Below are 18928 nucleotides of genomic sequence, written 5' to 3'. Positions count from 1 at the left end.
AAAACCACTCGGCTTCGCGAGATACCAGCAATATTTTTTTTTTTATGCGAAAGCATTAAATAACCCATTAAGCGAAAGAGAGCCGGCGACTTTAGCAGCGAAATGACACCTAAATTCCCATTGGCTGTGACGCCACTGCAGACGCAGTGGCGTCACAGCCAATGACGCAGACGCAATGACGCAATGTGGCGTCACAGACGCAATGACGCAGCAGAGCGGGCGAAATGGATCTAAGCCTGCTGCCGCGCTTGGCCGCCAGGTGCTGCGTGAGGGGGGAGGGTATTGCCGCAATGCCACGTCCCCTTCACTCTCACTCTTGGAGGCCTGTGTTATCCGCGCGTTCTTTGTGCGCGCAAGTTCTCACGTGTGTTCGAACTTCACCTTGGTAATCTCTATGAAGAAATTAATGTATAAAAGAAAACAGAATAAATTCGAAAGGAAAAACGTTGGTGGTAGGGGGTCTCGAACCTACTACCCGACCCTCAGATGCCGAGTGTCTTATCCACGGGGCTAAACCAGTCCTACCTATATAGCTGGCCTGTGCACTCTGCTTTATGACATCATGTTATATGGACCGAAATTTCCGTTGCCAAGACCGGTGTGACGAAAGCAGATGTTGAAATCACCGCGGCTTACTCGGGAGCGTCTCCATTAGATTATGTGGCAGTCGAGCAAGGTAGCATGACGTCACGGATAGAAGTGCACCGGCCTTGTGCTATCTAGGAGGCGCTGGCCAAGGGCGTCAACGCGCCTGCTGGCCCGCGACTCATAACTCCAAGGACTCATAACTCTATAACTAGAAGGAGCGCTCAGCGGCGTTTAATTGGACATTAATGCTTTCACATTCACAATAAGAAGTGCTTAGGTGTTCACGGATTTTTTTAGCTTCGTCGTCAAATAAGTTTTGAGTCTATTAAAACTAACAGCTAGTGCCATGGGTAATACGGGCATAGTTTTCTTTTAGTAATCCAAAAGGCAGGGGAATTTCGCAGTGCACGAGCGTTTATCTAACGAAAATATTGCCGTGAAGAAGACGTAACTCTGTATTACGATACGGATGCAAAAATTTCAGTGTTACTTCTTCAGTAGTAAGAACTATGTCAGGAACATTTCTCATGCAGTATCTTCCAAGACAGACGTCTACATTACGATACATTATACACAAGTAACACATTGCAAATAGACATTTCTGATTTATGTTTCTACAAGCATTCCTCTTGGCTCACCGAAGCAAAGTGTCAAATCGATTGACGAGATTTCAAACCGCTCACGTATGATTCCCCCATCAGGCCCAATTTGCGCACTGCCTTCCTTGGCATTCATGTTGCGTAAACAGCACAGCGTGATAATGACAGGAAATTTCAAACGAATGATGTCTCAAGGCCTGCATAGGTTGGACACTGAACGTTTCAATCAGCGTCACAAGTGACGTCGCAGCCCACCGGCGAATGCCACTGAGGGATTAGATAGCCGCGTGTATACGGAATGAATGGCAAAGGAAAAAGAGATTATACCGCACTACTGGATATCAGTAAGCGGCCGAGGGAGCAGCGATCGCAACTCAGGGTGATGGAGAAGTGCCTGAGCTGCGCTCGGCGTCCACGAGGGTCGCTATCTTTCCGCGACGACTAAACTACTCACGCGGCAGGCGCGCGGAAACCGGCCACTCACCAGTAAAGGGGGTAACACACGTCCGGCGATGTCTAGGGGTCGAAAACAGCGCTCCACTCTCCGAAAGGCAGGTGACGACAGAAGTTCAAAGTCAGTCTCTATGAGGGCGGCGGAACGGCTGACTCTTGATCTTCGTGCGAGATGGAGAAAAACGCTCGCGCACAATTCGCTCAGGAGCTCGCAGGGCGAGAGACCGGCAATGAATGATCCTCAACTGGCATGAACCCCCGTATAAGTAGTATATACAGGCTGTCCGGAGCGCACGTAACACCTCCATTGGTCCTTCGCTCGCTGCTGCAAGGAGGAGCGGACGAGGAGATTCACCCTCCCCCTTCTCAACCAACTTCGCCCCGCGTACCGCTTCTCAGTGCGCCAGTGGCCGCTGTGGCCGGCTTGCCGCGTTTCTTTTCTCTAGGCTCCAAACCGGTGCGTAGACCTGTGGCACGCCTATTGCCGCCACAGGTAACACAAACTCGGCTTATGGACGCCAGGCTCGGGGAGGGGCACCGGAGCCAGCACTCCTGAGTGGTGGCCAAGCTCCATGCGAAACACGCCACCTGCCTTCCGCGTGCGATTCCATCACGCTGCGCGGGAGGAAATGTGGGAGCAGCGATTCGCCATGGCGGAACTACTTCGATGCACGCGACGATTTAACTGCGCTTTATTGATGTGGTAACTTTTTTTTTTCTTCTTCTCTAGGTTGGCGGTCTTGCAGCCCACCTGTTTCGCGATTCTTCCGATCACTGGCGAACATGTGTCACTTGAGCCACCCTATTCAGACGATACGTGTGTCGTGAACTGTTCTGAGCTAGTGCACATCACCCTGTATGTGGATAATCTATTGCGGCAGTCTACGCTCAGACCACTATATCGGCTCATTACCGGGAAAGAAAAGGCTGTTGATTAAGCTATTTTGTCTACTTACGAAAAAAAACAAAGGTCTAGCGAAAAATTGAAAAACGTATAAGTTTCCTTTGTTATTTACTGAAATGGGTTTTCACTTCTTTTTTACTTCTATGTAACTCAATGCTCTTCGCTCAACGCACGCTCTAGTACCCTTCTGTTCACTTCTCCACACTCGGCTGCTTTTATGCCGACTCCTTCACTACTCTCTAGTTGGCTTCTTAATTTCTGTTGCCGACGACGTCACTTCTTCCCACTTCTGTTTATCTCTTCGGCCACCTACCCAGTGGCACACACCCTGGGTCAACAGTGTTAACACACCCAATGGCACATGCCCACTTACACATAACTAGGGTCTTTCGTTTTCGGACTAAGCTCGATAATTCCGGATTTTCGCACCTGGAACAAGTTTTAGCAAAATCGGGTTACCCCGATTTCTCCTCGAAGTTTGGTCTTTCGTAAAGAATAAATAATAAATGCAGGTGTTACAAAAGCAATGAACCCTGTGCACCCTGTATGAGCAAGTGGTCAAGATATATCACATTAGTAATCTTATTAATCCGTTAATGTGATATACGCGTATCTTTCACTAAACATTCAACGGAAACCGGCATATTCAGCGGCTTCCTGCCTTCACCGAACGGAAATTTCTTGCTTTTTAGTAACCGCATTTACAAGAATACGACAGTGACCCATCATCGCACGGCGGTGATGCGCTATGAAGCGAAGGCAGCGCTGACGTTGTTCTGAATTGCGAAAAATAGCTTTGACGTTGAGAGTACGTTTAATCGACTATATTACGTTCAAAAAATAGTGGCAGACTGGCCCTGTTGATGTTCCATTAATTTTGGCGCAAGAGCTAATGGCGCGAAGCCGTAAAAAATTCCCAGGTATCCTAGCGACCGCCTCAGAGACGCGAAGCCTTGTTAGGCCTACTGTAATTAACCTTAATCCTCCTTAATCCACCTCAATCATCCTTAATTATCCTTAATCCATCGTAATTATCCTTAATCGACCTCAATCCACCCTATTTCACCTAACCCACTCTACACCACCATAACCCCCTTTAATCCCCCTTCATCCACCATAATCACCCTTAATCATCCTTAATACACCTTAATCCACCCTGATATACATTACATTAATCCAATCACTTCTCAATCATGAATGAGCTTCTCATTAATCTAATTCTAATCATTTTAATCATCAATCATCTCTTATACACGGCTGGACATGCTTTGGTTCGCTTCTGGCCTTCATTGGGTCACGTAATGTTTCCTGTACGTCACAATGCGACCTTGAAACATAGAGATGTTTCGACTTGTTAAATAAGGTGCAGAGAACAAAGTGGAGATCGCAAAACACGTCTCTATTTTTGTCCATGTTGCTTGCTTTAAAGCATAAATAAGAATGCCTGCCAGCGAGGACTCGGAGAAATGAGTTCATCATTCTGGCCAGCTCTCTGTCATTATTTGTTACCGTGAGGGATTTCGCAAGTTTAGGCATGTTTATGTCCAAAAAGAGAGTTTGCGCGTGTCAATCATTTGTGAAAGTTACCAGGAATATCCCGTACTTTGAGCTGCCAGAGAACAAGCCCCCCCCCCCCTTCCCCCGACTTCTTGTTTTTTTTAAAGTAGCCCCCAATTTAACCCCCCCTCCCCCCCGAAATTAAAAATGATAAAGCCACTAGACGAAAGGCCCACTGTCCCAAGCTGACTATTCGGGCACGTACCCACTGCCTCAAGGTGTATATTCGGCAAGACAGGTGCCAGCACCCGCAAATGGGGGGGGGGGGGGGCAAGATGGAACGTAAATTTGATGTTAAATAACCAGAGCCTAGAGCCCACTGGCGGCCTCACATTGTAAGCCCGTTTGTTACTTGCAGGATTAGTAGTAGTAGTAACACTGGGACGACAGACACTGGCAACAAGCTTAAGGTGACGCCCTAAAATCACGTGATGTTTTCTGTACGTCACAATGCGACCTTGAAACATAGAGATGTTTCGACTTCTAAACCCTGTAAATTATTACAGGGTTTTACGTGCAACAACCACGATTTAATTATGAGGTACGTTAGTAGTGGGGAAATCCGGAATAATTTGGACCACCAGGGGTTCTTTAACGTGCCCCTAAATCTAAGGACACGGTTGTTTTCGCATTTCGCCCCAACGAAATGCGGCCGCCGTGGCCGGGATTCGATCCCGGGACCTTGTGCTTAGCAGCCCAACACCATAGCCAACAAGCAGCCACGGCGGTTTGGGCACCGCCCTCGATGACAATGTTAGGATGACGCTCAACCTTCAAAAGGCTTGGTTAGCGTATTGCAGTTTGTTTGCACAAAATCAAAGCACGTTGTTCATTTTCGTGCAAGAAAAAAGAAAATTGGGCAGTATTTAGCTACCACTAATCGTCAAAGTATGCGATAGCATGCTTATAAGTTTGTTATGCCTATCTTTCGATATAGGTACAATGATGTCGGATTCAACGCACATACTGGAATATATGTGAGGCGAAGCTTTTGTGATGCGTGATACCAAAAAACATGTCAACCTACTGCACCTCATTTTGCAGCATAGCGATTGCAGCGCCAGTTTACTATTTTCGACATGTGTTGGGCGTTTCGACAGCTCTGCGCTTGCACCACGGGCGACCTTGCACACTCTCATTTATCGAAGTGACGTTTCAGTACTGAAAGGGACTTCGCACCTCTCACAAACTTGCGATTTCGTGCGCACTGTGACGCGCGCGCGTACGCTCAACACCCCACCTCGAGCTTTCTCTTAGATATCTCCAAAATGGGGGATGCCTGCCTATGCTGATATTAAGTAATGCATTACTGGTGGTGGGATCGAACCTATTAGGCCACGATTGCTGGCATGCTTTTCTCGTGCCAAAGACGCTCTCTGAAGCGCCTGGCGCTACGTACGTGCTGCAGGTTCTCGCGTTCTTCCTTCGTAATGCAATTCGCTTGATAAGTAAATTATTTTTATGCAGTCAGCTAACTGTAAGATAAACAATGCTTACACAGGATCACTCCATAGTCTGACAGCCGCCCCCTGCTCACAGAAACCTCGTTCGAAAGAGACATAAAACGGAGCATACAATCTGGACCATGCGATCAACGGTAGTGAACTCAACAAAGCCACTGCAGCCACGTCTTGAGGCGACCATTCCTAGAAGTGGCCGTGAGACGTATGCAGGCCGATTCATTTAAACCTGCACAAATGACGCACGTTGTGATCAAGGCCTGAGCGCCCGAGCAGAGTGCGCTTCATCACGTATAACTTTTTTGTCTTTCCCTTTGCGCACTTTCTCTGCTCGCCAGCCCACAAACTCAGGCCTTGTCTGCATCAGGAACGCTATAAGTGGCTATCAAAGGCTCCGTAGTAGATTGTTTAGCCTAAATGCTACGCTCTGAGGTGAGCAAACTATTCCAGGGAAGAACTCCCTCGCATGGCTCCCACTGCTTGAAGAAACTGAGATTTATTCTGGTGTCCGACCAATTGCGCGTTCAGGAGAAAGGAAAAAGTGCATAATATTTAATGAAAGTTGCGACAGGGTCCAGAAAAGGCGAAAAGAAAAAAATACAGACGCCACTCGGGATTTGTTGTTGCTTGAAGAGATAAATAAAACAGAAGAAAGTGTACGTGCAACGCTCCATGCTGAAGCTATACCCGCCTGCCATTCAATGTCACAGCCACTTCGGCGAGAAGTACCTCGCGACGCTTCTTTATCTGTGGCAGTATATATATATATATATATATATATATATATATATATATATATATATATATATATATATATATATATATATATATATATATATATATATATAGAGAGAGAGAGAGAGAGAGAGAGAGAGAGAGGTACGACTGAGGGTAAAGTAAGAGCGGTCACACGGGTTCCCATGGGCAAACTCCTGGAAGCCCGTCTTCTTTTTGAGCGATTGCTATTTTCTAAAGGAGTCCCTGAAGATTAGAAACATTTGAGTTACTGTATGCGTTTCCATGACGGTAAGATTTCCCAAGGACTTGCGACATGCAAGGCTTTTTACGAATTGCGTTTCGACCTCATCTTGCTACCCTCACAGCATCACGTGTATACCTGTGCATGCAACTTCAGGCTGCCGCTCGTGGTGCCGGGAGCATCATTTGCTGCAACTGCTTTCGAATTTTTTCCTAGTCTGCCTCTGGAGGCCTTCGGAAGGACGACCATTGTCCTTTGGTTATACTTCTTTCGCTGCATAGCTTTTTTTTTCTTTGAATCTATCATTTGAGTGGACGCCACTGCGGCTGCCTTTCGCATACTGCATGCACGCAGCATTTCTGACTGAAGATCAAGCACTGTATTTTTTTATCTGTCCTGGGCTTTTTCGAGCAAATGTCTACAATTACTTTATGACTGTGCTCATTTAGATGAATCGTTATAAAGTGTTACGGCTGTAAAAATTAAATTCAAATCAGGGTTTGAAGCATCGCGTTCTCATGCAGACACAGTGCTGATATCAGTGATGCAAAACTATCGATGGTTGAATTACTATCGATCTATAGTTAATGAAGAAAACTGTTGATAGCACACTTGATAGTAGTCTGTCGATAGTATAAGATTATCAGACACCCCTAACCGCGGCCAGCCTCTAACACAGAGCTAATGATTCGCCGGTACATTGAGTTGCAACCTCTGGCAAGAAACCACAACCCCTTTGAAATTCTGAAGGTCAAGCCAAAGCTCCACAACGCCACTCTTTGAAGTGGCTATGAAATACTTGTGCGTCCAGGCAACGTCAGTAACAGCAGAACACGTGTTCTCAGCCATCGGCCAAATAATTTCAGACAGGAGGAGGAGACCGAAGAGCAAGAAAGTTGAGATGCTTGTGCTCTTCCACAGGCTGACTCACGATTAGGTCACACGTCTGATCGGTTGAAGCGAAAATAAAGCCGCCATCGATTGTACATAACTGCAATCCAACGCATTTTCGTTGCATTTTGAGATTTCAGTGTAATAAGTACATCAACTAATTTTGTTGCTCTAGTGTAACACTGATTGGGTGAGTATGAATGTAGTGAAGTCCATATGTAAGTTTTTGCCAGCGAAGGTAAATAATTTAATACATTTGCCAAAATATTGTTGCGAAAGTGCGTGAACTGAGTGTCGTTGACACTAATGGCACATGCGGCTGTTTTTGAGCGCTCTAGTGCGTTCTATGGGTGTGGTTTACATTCGGTCGCTCGAAATCGAGCGCTCGGAACGCATTCGCCGCGCTGTAGCTCAGAGTGCTTGGAGGCGCTCCCACCTTCAACCTGGGAGCGCTACCCGAGATCCGACAGAAACTCGATCACGTGGCTACTCCGACTGCTCTGGGAGCAGCTAACACGTTCGGCTGGGGCAGGCTTCCTCTCGCTCCAATCTCGAGAGGGCTACGCGTCGCTGCAAACCAAGTTGGAGCGCGTTCGGAACCAGTCAGTTGTACCATAAGTTGATACCAGAAGTGTTGGTAATGTCTCAAGCTGACAATTAGAACTATCGATACCACTATGAATAGCGATTGCTAGAGAACGATCGTAGTACTATCCATAGCAATATCGATAGTAACATCACCATAGTGCTTTTACAATATCGATAGTAAGACAGCTATCGATACTATAACGATGGCAAATTTACCGATACTTTTGCATCCCTAGCGCTCATACGACGTCTCTAATGAACGACGAAAATACCACACGCCGTTTATATCATACAAGACAGCAAACCGAAAGAGAGAAGCGATATCATTTACTTCAATCTCTTCGTGCTGACTAATGGCCTCAAGTATATTTTGTCTTCCTTCGCCGCATCACTATAGCGCATTAAGCGCGGAGAGGTCACAGTCTGCTGGCTGGCGGCACTTTGGGAAAGGGAGCACCCCTGGCGAAGGCAACCGACGTTCTAGATTTCTCGCCACCAGCTCGGGCTCCTCGTGCGTCCGCGCACGTATGCGTGCGCTAGCGTCTCGTATCGCGCGAGCGACAGCAGCAATAGAGAAGAGAAAAACGCTGAAAATACGCACAAGCGCAATCTCGCATGCAGTTCAGGTGGAGGCTTGTGACTCGAAGCAGGTGAGCCGTGCGGCTTCGTTGCTCGAAGAAAAATTACCCGTTAGATTAGCGACCGAGGTTGGCAGCTTGAAAATGTTCTCGCATTCTTACCTCAACGTGCATCAAGTGATTGCGAGACGAAATTAAAACCATAGTTTTCAAGCATTACTCAGTCCCGAATGCCCGCTTTACGGCGCCGAATTTCACCTACTACCACGAAAATTTCACTTCGGTGCCTTATAGCTCCAGCTCCGCACGACAATTGTTAGCTCAACTGGGTTCTATGTTCGCAATACTGTGCTTCTAGATTGTTTCTGTCCGTGATTCGCCACGGAATAGTAGTCGCAATAGCCGATGTACTGGTTAGTGAAGAAACGATTTTGCCTCTTAAAAGCTTTGTAAACCTGCTCTTCCTTTTGAGCTGGTTCCCAGTAAGTTATTATTATTATTATTATTATTATTATTATTATTATTATTATTATTTTGTAGCTAGCATCCACTTTAAGCTGTATGTGAAATTCGCGGCAGCGTAAATGACAAATTGCAGAATTAAGCGTTTGCGTCATATTGAAGTGGACATACAAATAAATATAAAAGTGGGAGCGAAGCTGCAAGGCAACCCAGGCAAAATAAACACTCGGTCGTATGGAACACTCGTTGGTCTCAATTTACAGACTAAGAACGGCGGGTTTTTTATTTTCCAAATCTATACGCCTTGGCCACGAGCAGCGCCGTAGCGCTAGGCGCCGAATTAATCTTAACCACATGTTACGTACTGTGTAAACACGCGTCTTTTCATTACGTATCAAACGAAATGTGACCGCCGCGACAGGAAACAGATACAAAGACGACCTCGAGCTTGGAACGCATGAGTGCGCCGTCACCGTTGATCAGCATACGGTTATGAGAATGCCCTCGGAATTTTTTTTTAAAGAGAAGAAAGAAAGAAAGCGAGACTTTAAGCAGAAACGGCGCTTTCCAGCAACCCAACCGCAAGTTTTCATACTACATGTGCCAGCTCTCTCAATAGTGTCGATATGATAGCTCGGACACCCGTTTACGTTGCTCCTGAGTGACGGACGTAGCGGAGGATTTCTGTTTAAGGGTTGCTGGTCTACCATCTTCGTTCCCCGTACATGACCCCCTTGACGTTCCAATTTCGCGGGATTCTCGTATGGACAATCAGTTTTGCATTGACGAGTTACAAGCGGCGTTGGCAGCGTGTAGACGTTCCTCATCGCCTGGGCCTGGCGGGGTGACTATACAGCTCTTGGCAACCTCGGTCAAACAGCCCGGCATGCTCTTCTAGATGTGTACAACAATTCATGACGTGAAGGAGTGGTTCCAGCTGCATAGAAGGCCAGCCACCTTGTGCCTCTGCTCAAACCAGGTAAATCACCCCTAGATGTGGCGTCTTATCGTCCCATTGTTCTGGCCAGTTGTCTAGGAGAAGTGATGGAGAGAATGGTGCTGGCACGTCTAGAGTGGTATCTAGAACATTACAAGATATACCCTGATGCTATGGCAGGCTTCCGACGCGGACGCTCTTCAGTAGACAACGTCATAGATCTAGTCTCGTCTGTACAACACGAAAAAAGCCTAAGGAGACTGTCAGCGGCGATGTTCCTGGACGTTAAAGGCGCTTATGACAACGTAACACATCGAGCCATCCTGGACGCCTTGGGCGATGTCGGCCTAGGTGGACTTGTGTTTTGATGGATATTCAGCTACTTGAGGGACAGGTCATTCTTTGTGCAAACAGAGGATGGTGCATCATCACAACACAACACCTACCGTGGAGTACCACAATGCGGAGTCTTGAGCCCCACTCTATTTAACCTCGTGCTCATCGACCTGGTCCACACCCTTCCACAATCCGTCCATGTGTCGATATATGCAGACGATATATGCATTTGGTCATCAGGAGCGACGCGTCCACAGGTGCGCGCCAGACTGCAAAAAGCGGCCACACTAACATCCAGCTATCTTCGAGCACGAGGTTTGGAGGTGTCCTCCCACAAGTGCTCTACGGTTGCTTTCACGCGCAAAGCAATGAGACAATACGTTGTTAGAATTAATGGACAGCCTATTGCCTACGAGAAGACGCACCGTTTTCTAGGACTGATAATTGATCGAGACCTCTCCTGGAGTCCTCACGTCTCTTACCTAAAAAGGAAACTAGTGATGATAACAGACGTGCTGAGATTTCTTGCAGGAAAGTCATGGGGTGCGTCTGTGAGTACAATGCTCCAACTCTATAACACACTGTTCCTGGATCTCCTACGCTACAGCTTACCTGTACTGGGTGGGGCCGGTAAGACCAACATCCGAGCCCTCCAGTCTGTACAAGCTCAAGCTCTGCGAATTTGTCTTGGCCTTCCCAGGTGTGCATCAACGGCAACAACAATAGCCATCGCGCATGACCACCCTATCAATACGTATATTCATGTCGACTCCTTAAGGATGCACATCAGGCACTTCGCCCGAATTCCATCGCATCATCTCGCCCCCCTTCCTGCCGCTCGGCCTAGTTCAACGTTTAGCAGAATTATTGCCGCCAACCAGGGAAGTTAACCGTCAAATTTCACACCTGCAGCACGACCATCTCTACCGCTGTGGTGCCTGCATCCACTCCAGGCCCTTCTTGTTATTCCCGGCATCAAAAAGAAAACGGAGATGTCATCTTTCGCCCTCAAACAAACCGTTCTTTCATTCCTACATGAAAAACACAACGAACGCACCCACGTTTACACGGACGGTTCTGTCTCCTCTAAAAGTTCAGCTGGAGCAGTGGTACTTCCCGCTCAATCTGTCACTATCAAATTCATGACATCTCACGTTACATCATCGACGGCTGCGCTTATGGCTCGGCGTGGCATTCACGAACTCATATTCCTTCCGCAGTGGAATGGCCGACAGCCCTGCATGCGACACCTGCGGCTGCGAAGAGACGATCGCGCACCTCCTCTGTGACTGTCCACGTTACAATGTGCCAAGGAAAGTGCTCGTGACCGCGCTCGAAAAACTGGACAATCGCCCCTTCACAGAAGAGAAAGTTCTAGGACACTGGTCCAGACGGGTTTCGGCACTGAAGGCCTTAAGGGCTTTGCTCAAGTTCTTAAGGACATGTGAATTGTGCGATCGTCTTTGACAATTGTTGCGCGTAACATCGCGTTACTGTGTGCACTTTTTCTTTTTTTCTCTCTCTTCCTTCTCCTTTTATTCCATTTACCCCTTTCCCCAGCACAGGGTAGCCAGCCGGTATTTACACTGGCTAACCTCCCTGTCTTTCCTTCCTTTTTGTCTCTCTCTCTCTCACGGCTCCTCGAGTACACTTATAAGACGCGCCTGCTGATACCGGGGAAGGATAACGCACCAAATAAGCCAAAAAAAGGGGGGGGGGGGAAGGTGTCAAATAACATCATTGACGGCTAAATGTGATAAATGAACGGAAACAGAAACAAGGGGTACACTCCGCGACGTTAATTATTTTCGGGCGTTTGATATATACAAGAAAAGAAAAAAAGAAGAAGAAACGTCCAGACGGCGCTGTGGGACCGTCGACGAGTTCAGACCTGTCCTTCACATTTCTCTTTTTTGTTTTTCTCGTTGTCACACTGTGTAGGAAAGTGAAGGCGGGACGCATATAGTGGCAGGAGAACTGCACTGAGCCATCGAGGAAAACTCAACTTCACAAGGATTCCGCTAAACGGTCTCCGGCACGAAGCTGCCAGTAAAGCTATACGTACGTACGCAGACCGCGCGCAGTTACAAAAAAAAGCAGATAAAAAAAACGCAATGCAAGCTTCGCTCACATGCTGCTGTCGTCCAGTCCTGTTTCGATAATTTCTCTTTCGCTCATCGTTAAGCTGCCATCGATTTTGCTATGACCTTGGTTGTATTGAAGCACATGGAGAAAAAAAAAGGAGACAATTTAGAGGCCTTCACCCGGCGACAATTTATTCAGAGAACCGTCCAGCAAATCAAAGAATACAAAAAAGGCAACCACAGGAAAGAAATGCAGCAGACGAAATTAACGAGCGTGGTTAACCCCCAGAGCCGCATCGTCTAGTGCACCTGCGACAGCGGAGCTATAGCGACTCGTTGCAGCAACGACAGCGCGGTGACGGTGTGTGCTGGGTGCAGAATGTGAACGGACGTCACCTGTTTCCACAGCAGCCAGTTTCACCCAGGAAACTAATGCGACGGTTACTCGACAAAAGAGCAGCCTTGTTTTCCCAAATTTCGTGTGACCGCAATAACAGCCACGGCCAGCTCGAAGATTAGACAGCCTACTGCCCCAACTTGACATTGTAGATTGCTATCCTCTCAAAGCAAACCTACCGACAAGGAGTAAACTTGTCAGATACCCAAAGGGGTGCCGAAACGTCTCTTGTCTGTTCTTTTCCTGCGTTCGAATCCTTCGCAATCTTTCGTCGAGTCAATGGCGTCTTCTGTTGCGTCAGCTGCACGATTTACCTGACGGTTCGCAGCTTTCTTTGAACGGGAGTGTCAAGCACTCTGCCAAGCAGATTGTCGAAAAAGAAGGTCGAGAACCAGACAGACAGCATAGTTACGTGCGACTGGTCGAGCATCATTGCTGTCGCGCATGCGATGGTGGACCCGGCTCCGTTTCCAACCAGTGGGCTAGTAGGGTGGACAGAGGGGCTGCCGCCGAAAAATACCTGAAGGTACGCTTTTAAAGAGACGCTTTAAAGCGTCTCTTTAAAGAGATGTGCGATGTGGCCAAAGGGTGCGCCCGCACGGGCCTCATCTTCAAAGCTATCTGCGATGTGGACAAATTGCATGCACCGAGTGCCAGTAGCTTTGCATGCGCTGTGTGTGTGTGAGAACATTTGTTATAATGAGGTCCGGAGGCTCGACTTCTTAAGTCAAGGCGGGCCGCTCCCACGTTGGCACTGTCAGGCCAAGCATTTAAGCGACATCATGGGCCCTCTGGACGGCCCTTAGTTGGTCCTGAAACAATGGGCTTTGAATCCTTTTCTCCCACTGTGTCCATTCTTCAACGGGGTTGGGGAGAGTCGCGGGACACCCCGCCAGCATATGTCTGATTCCAATGATGCCATTACAATCGTTGCAGTCCCATCTTAATCTCCCTCTCTGGATATATTTTATTAATGGTGTATGGTGTGGGGTATGTACCTGTTTGCAATAAACGCAGTGAGACTGCCTGAGCCCTGTTCAGTTTTGAATGTGGCGATGGGAATTGCCTGCGTCCTAAATAGTAGTGTTTGGTAATGTCATTGTATGTTATTAAATGATCTCTAGATTCCCTGGCTTGATGGTGAACGGCTCGGTTGTGACTGTCACGGTTAGCAAGTCCTCGTGCCAAGTCATGAGCAACCTCATTGAGGTTTATCCGAGTCTCGTCCACTTTCCCCATATGCGCAGGAAACCATCGGATTTCAGTTCTCATAATCCCAATGTTTTCAGAAAGTTTAGCTGCAACACCAGCTACGTAGCCTTTATCAAAACACGTTATAGCGTATTTCGAATCACTGTAAATGCAGGCCCACTTATTACTCCTGATGGCTAGTGCAATTGCCACTTGTTCCGTCACCAAAGGGTCCTTGGTAGAAATAGTGATAGCATCTTGCACCTTCCCTTGATAATTTGAGACAATGGCCGTATATGCTTCTTTACCTTTCACCCAGGCTGCATCAACTATAGCTGCGAATTGGTTGTGCCGTTCTATTTCCTGCAAAAGTGCTTTAGCTCTTGCCTTTCTCCTTTCGATATTATATCCTGGATGCATGTTTCTCGGGAGAGGGTTGGTTCTGATCTTGTTCCTAACGTCAGTCCTTAATTCTACTTCAGCCTCTATTGGGCTCTTTGATGTATTCAGTTCTGCACCTATTGCCTGTAATATGTTCCTGCCAGCTCGTGATTTTGTCAATCTTACGTGTTGCGCTAGCTGTTGGGCCTCCGCGATTTCTTCCATCGTGTTGTGCACCCCTAGACTCATGAGTTTGTCAGTTGCAGCGCTACTGGGTATCCCTAGGGCTACTTTAACGAGCTTCCTGAGCATCACAAGAAGTTTGTTAAGTTCTGCCTGCTTCCATTTGAATAATCCAGCCACATAAGTGAAATGACAGAGAGCAAAGGCGTGTATTAGCCTCAAAGGGCTGTCTTCTCCTAAGCCTCTGTGTCTATTGGTAATTCTCCCTAGTAACCTAATGACTTCATCTGTTTTATTCGAGATATGTTGTATTGTTCTATAGTTAGCATTGTTTCCGTCTATGTGATGCCAAAGAACCTTGATTGTTTCAACTAGCCTGACTTCGGATCCTTCATGAGTGTATAAGCACACTCTTGGCTCATCTTCCGGAATGTAACCTCTTGGTTTGCGACCTTTTCTGCGATGTTTAATGACCAAGAGTTCTGATTTGGCTGCTGAGCATTTCAACCCCATGTCTTTCAGTGTGTTCTCTACAGCATATAAACTTTCCTGTAATCTGGTCTCTGTCTGTCCTACATTACCCTTGCCACTCCATATGGTTATGTCGTTGGAATATACCACATAATGTATACCCTCAATTTTCTCCATATTTCTTGCAACCTTGGACATTGCTAAATTAAATAGCATGGGTGAGAGCACAGCCCCTTGTGGAGTGCCCCTATTTCCCAAATTCTTAGCTTCTGATTTAAGCTCACCCAGCATGAGTTGTGCAGTTCGATTTCTAAGAAAGTCCTTAATCATGTTAAAAAGTCTCTTACCTAACCCCATCTCCGAGAGGACGCCAAGTATTGCCTTATGCTTTATACGATCAAAAGCTTTTTCCACATCCAATCCCAAAAGAGCTTTCGTATGCGCTGGGCTGGCCTGTGTAAACTGGTGTTTGATCACAGCATAGCATCCTGAGTTGACAGCCCGGGACGAAAGCCGATCAAGTTGTATGGGAGGATGTCGTTCTGCTCAACGTATTTAGTGAGTCGATTTAGGATGACATGTTCCATAGCTTTGCCTAGACATGAGGTTAAGGAAATATGACGGAGGTTGTCCAGAGTGAGTTGTTTTCCTGGCTTTGGTATGAGGATAATATTGGCCACCCTCCATTCCTCTGAGTATACCCCTTTTCTCCAACATTCATTGAAATGTTCGGTTAGATAAGAAACTGATTCATCATCCAGATTTCTTTATATCTCGTGAGTTATTCCGTCAGGTCCAGCCGCCGATCTACTATTAAGACTGTGAAGAGCCGCCCTCACTTCACTCTCAATGAAGTCCCGGTCAAGTTCTTCACATGTGCCTCCCGTATATTCGGGGCTCTCGTCTTCTTCGTTTGGTTGTTTAAGTGGGAGATATTTGGCTGCGAGACTATCCATGATATCCTTCTGTGTTTTATCTTGGCTTTCCTGATGAACCAACTTAGGTATAGCTGTTCTCTTGCTTGTCCTTGTTTCATTCTCGTTGAGCAAGTGCTTGAGGAGGTTCCAGCTACCTCCATGCTTGAGTCTACCATCAGCCGAATTACAGATCTCATCCCACTGTTGCTTCACGAGGGCCTTCGAGTGATCATCAATTTCTCTGTTTAATTGCGCTATTTTTTTCCTTAGCCTTCTGTTAAGTCTCTGCGTTTTCCATCTCTGTAATATAGACTGTTTAGCCTCAATCAGATGCGCCAGCCTGCTGTCCATAGCCTCAATATTTTCCTCTGTCCTGATTTCTTTAGTGGCCTCTTTGACGTCCTCTCTGAGCTGGGTGACCCACGTCTGAAAGGGATCCTGCTCGGCATCTAGAGGCCCGCCTTCCCTTCTGTTCGCCCTGATTTTTCTGAACTGATCCCAGTCAGTGAATTTGAAGATTCTAGTTTCCTGTCTCGGTATGCGTATGGTTATGTGTATGATATAATGATCGCTCCCGAGATCCATGTTTGAATTTTCGCAATTGGCTCCTCTTGAGTTGTTTACAAAAGTAAGATCTGGTATGGAGTCCCTGCTTGTGGACGTGCCACAACGGGTGGGATACGTCGGATCAGTAATCAAGCATAACCTCAGATCCATGGCAAAACTCCATAGCTCCTCTCCCTTCTTTGTGTGCCAAGTGTATCCCCATGTGTGATAGGGAGCATTAAAGTCCCCTCCAATAATGAGCGGGGAGTTTTTGGCAACCGAAAGCACCTTGTTGAAGAGTGCTCTAAACCTCTGTCTCATGTCGTTAGGACTGGTGTAAATATTCAAACAGAAAATGCTTTGCGTCTTACCTCTGTTCCTTTTAAGTATTATCTCAACTAGAATAAATTCAAACCTGGAATGTCTAAGATGAATATCATGCTCAATGTATGGCAACTTTTTGTCAATGAGGGTCGCCAACCCCCTCCCCGTTTTTTTGTCTCTACATATAACTTTGTACCCAGTAAGCATAATTTCGTCCGCTAAGGTTTCCTGCAGCATAATTACTTTTGGCCTGGCCTCAGATGACCTGATCACCTGTCGCAGTGCTGCTTTTTTGTGTTGGAACCCGCGACAATTCCATTGCCACACGTTAAACCCATGATTACTGTCCATTGTTATTAGGTGAGGCTGCCTTGCTATTACCCGCTACTTTCCTCTTTGTGATGGCCCCCGACAATCCAGGAATGGACTTTATACTATCCGCCTCCGATGGCAGATACTTATCGTCGTCATCCCCTCGCGTCTCAATTTTCCTAAGTCTTTTCTCCGCCGTTAGCCTCCATTACCACAATTTGTCCACTTTAAAGTTGGTCGTTTCCACCGTCTCTCTTATCGCTTTAATTGCATCTTTTATTTCACTGAGGGCTGAGAAGACTGACTCATCCTCGGAACTCACCGCCCTCTTTTTAGGGGCAGGAGAGCTGGATTCTCCTGGATCACTGCTTTTGCTTATAGGTCTATCTATCTCTACTCTAGCAGGGCTCGACTGCTCTTTTTTACGAAGCTCTATTACCTGCCTGGTCAATTCTTCACTAGCTTTTCTTAAAGAAGTTACTTCTTTAATTAATTTCTCTATTCTGGCATCATTGTCATCCCCCACAGCAGCCGAGGCGCCCCCAGCAACTCTCGCCATACCTTTTACTTTGTCAGCCCAAGTGGTTCCTGGCGTCTTCTTCTCTCCAGGTATTGCATGCGCTGTGCTTTCGATGTTTAATTCGCATTGAAGCGAGAGACAACACGAAGAACGATTCGCTCGCTGCTGCTGTCGCGTTTCCTCGCTCCAGCATTTTTAACAGCGAGTTTCTGCAGTCACCGAGCGCGATGCGTTCATGTTTACCTCTGCGCACATATGACACCGTGCTTGTTAATTTAGTTAGTAAGCGAATGCTCAAAAGCTTATACGGCCGATAAAACTACTATCCTTACTTCGTATAGCTATTTATTAATATGCTATCGCAATCGTTGCTTCGCCTTTCGGGCGAAACTGCGACTTTTTTTCCTCTTGCAGTAATCACAGATATTCTCTTCCTCCCGACACCAACGCGACAAAAGAGCACGCGGAGGACTAAGTTGGGGCCCGGAAGTAGGGAAGTGAAATAAGCGCGGTCGGGAAATAAGCCTTTCCGGCGAATCAGCGAATCAGTGAATCATCGTATCGCCGCAATCCATGCATGTATGAAAAACTTTGAAACGAATAAGGGCCGCGCAAGGGGCGATGGAATGGTTACCGATGGACTTGGCGTTAATATGCATGAATACGACAGTTTGAACTATAGAGAGCAAATTCGGGTAAGTGTAAATATATAGACGAGGTTAAGAGGAAAAAAGTAGATTCGCGCAGTTCAAGTACTGCGCGGAAGAGCTAACAGAGTAAAATAATGAGTGCAGAGGTGAAAACTCAGTCGAGGATGGCAAAAGACAAGACACATGGTGATGTGACAAGGAAATTTACAGGGATATATATACGATTGAGTCGAGTGACGCGGTACGGGTGTGACCACAGATCGCTGGAAGACGGCCGCAGCGGACTTAAATGGGCTGCTGCCGCCGCTACTGCTCATCATGATGCACTGGGCGCGAAGATTAGAGACTAATCCTAGGACATCTTCGGGTACTTAGTGCTTTCCTCACGTGTGGCATGATAAGGTCTACGGGAGAGACAGGTTTTGCGCAGGCAGAGTATACGCTCCCTCGCTGTGTATAAAGTTGCCCTTTGGAGGATGCGACGGGAGAGGCCAAGAGAGAGAGAGAGAGAGAGAGAGAGAGCGAGAAGTCATAAAGGAAAGGCAGGGAGGTTAACCAGACTGAGTTCGGTAGATTACCCTGCACTGAGGAAGGGGGGAAGGAGATTGAAAGAGGAGAAG

General features: G+C 47.0%; 1 protein-coding gene across 2 annotated transcripts in view; it reads right to left on the bottom strand.

Moving 5' to 3' along the window:
* The window catches only part of ImpL2 (Ecdysone-inducible gene L2), a 122373-nt gene that overhangs the window by 29411 nt on the left and 74034 nt on the right, over positions 1-18928 (bottom strand). The window contains exon 1 of one of the 2 annotated variants that reach the window (XM_075677023.1): positions 1672-1887. The exons of the other annotated variant lie outside the window; for it this stretch is intronic. The gene's annotated coding sequence lies outside the window, so the exon portion shown is untranslated. Of the gene's footprint in view, positions 1-1671; positions 1888-18928 lie in introns of those variants that run through there. 2 annotated transcript variants of the gene reach the window in all.

This window comes from Dermacentor variabilis, unplaced genomic scaffold (assembly GCF_050947875.1).
Source record: "Dermacentor variabilis isolate Ectoservices unplaced genomic scaffold, ASM5094787v1 scaffold_12, whole genome shotgun sequence".
In the NCBI taxonomy this organism is placed as follows: domain Eukaryota; kingdom Metazoa; phylum Arthropoda; class Arachnida; order Ixodida; family Ixodidae; genus Dermacentor; species Dermacentor variabilis.
This window is presented reverse-complemented; position numbering and strand designations above follow the sequence as displayed.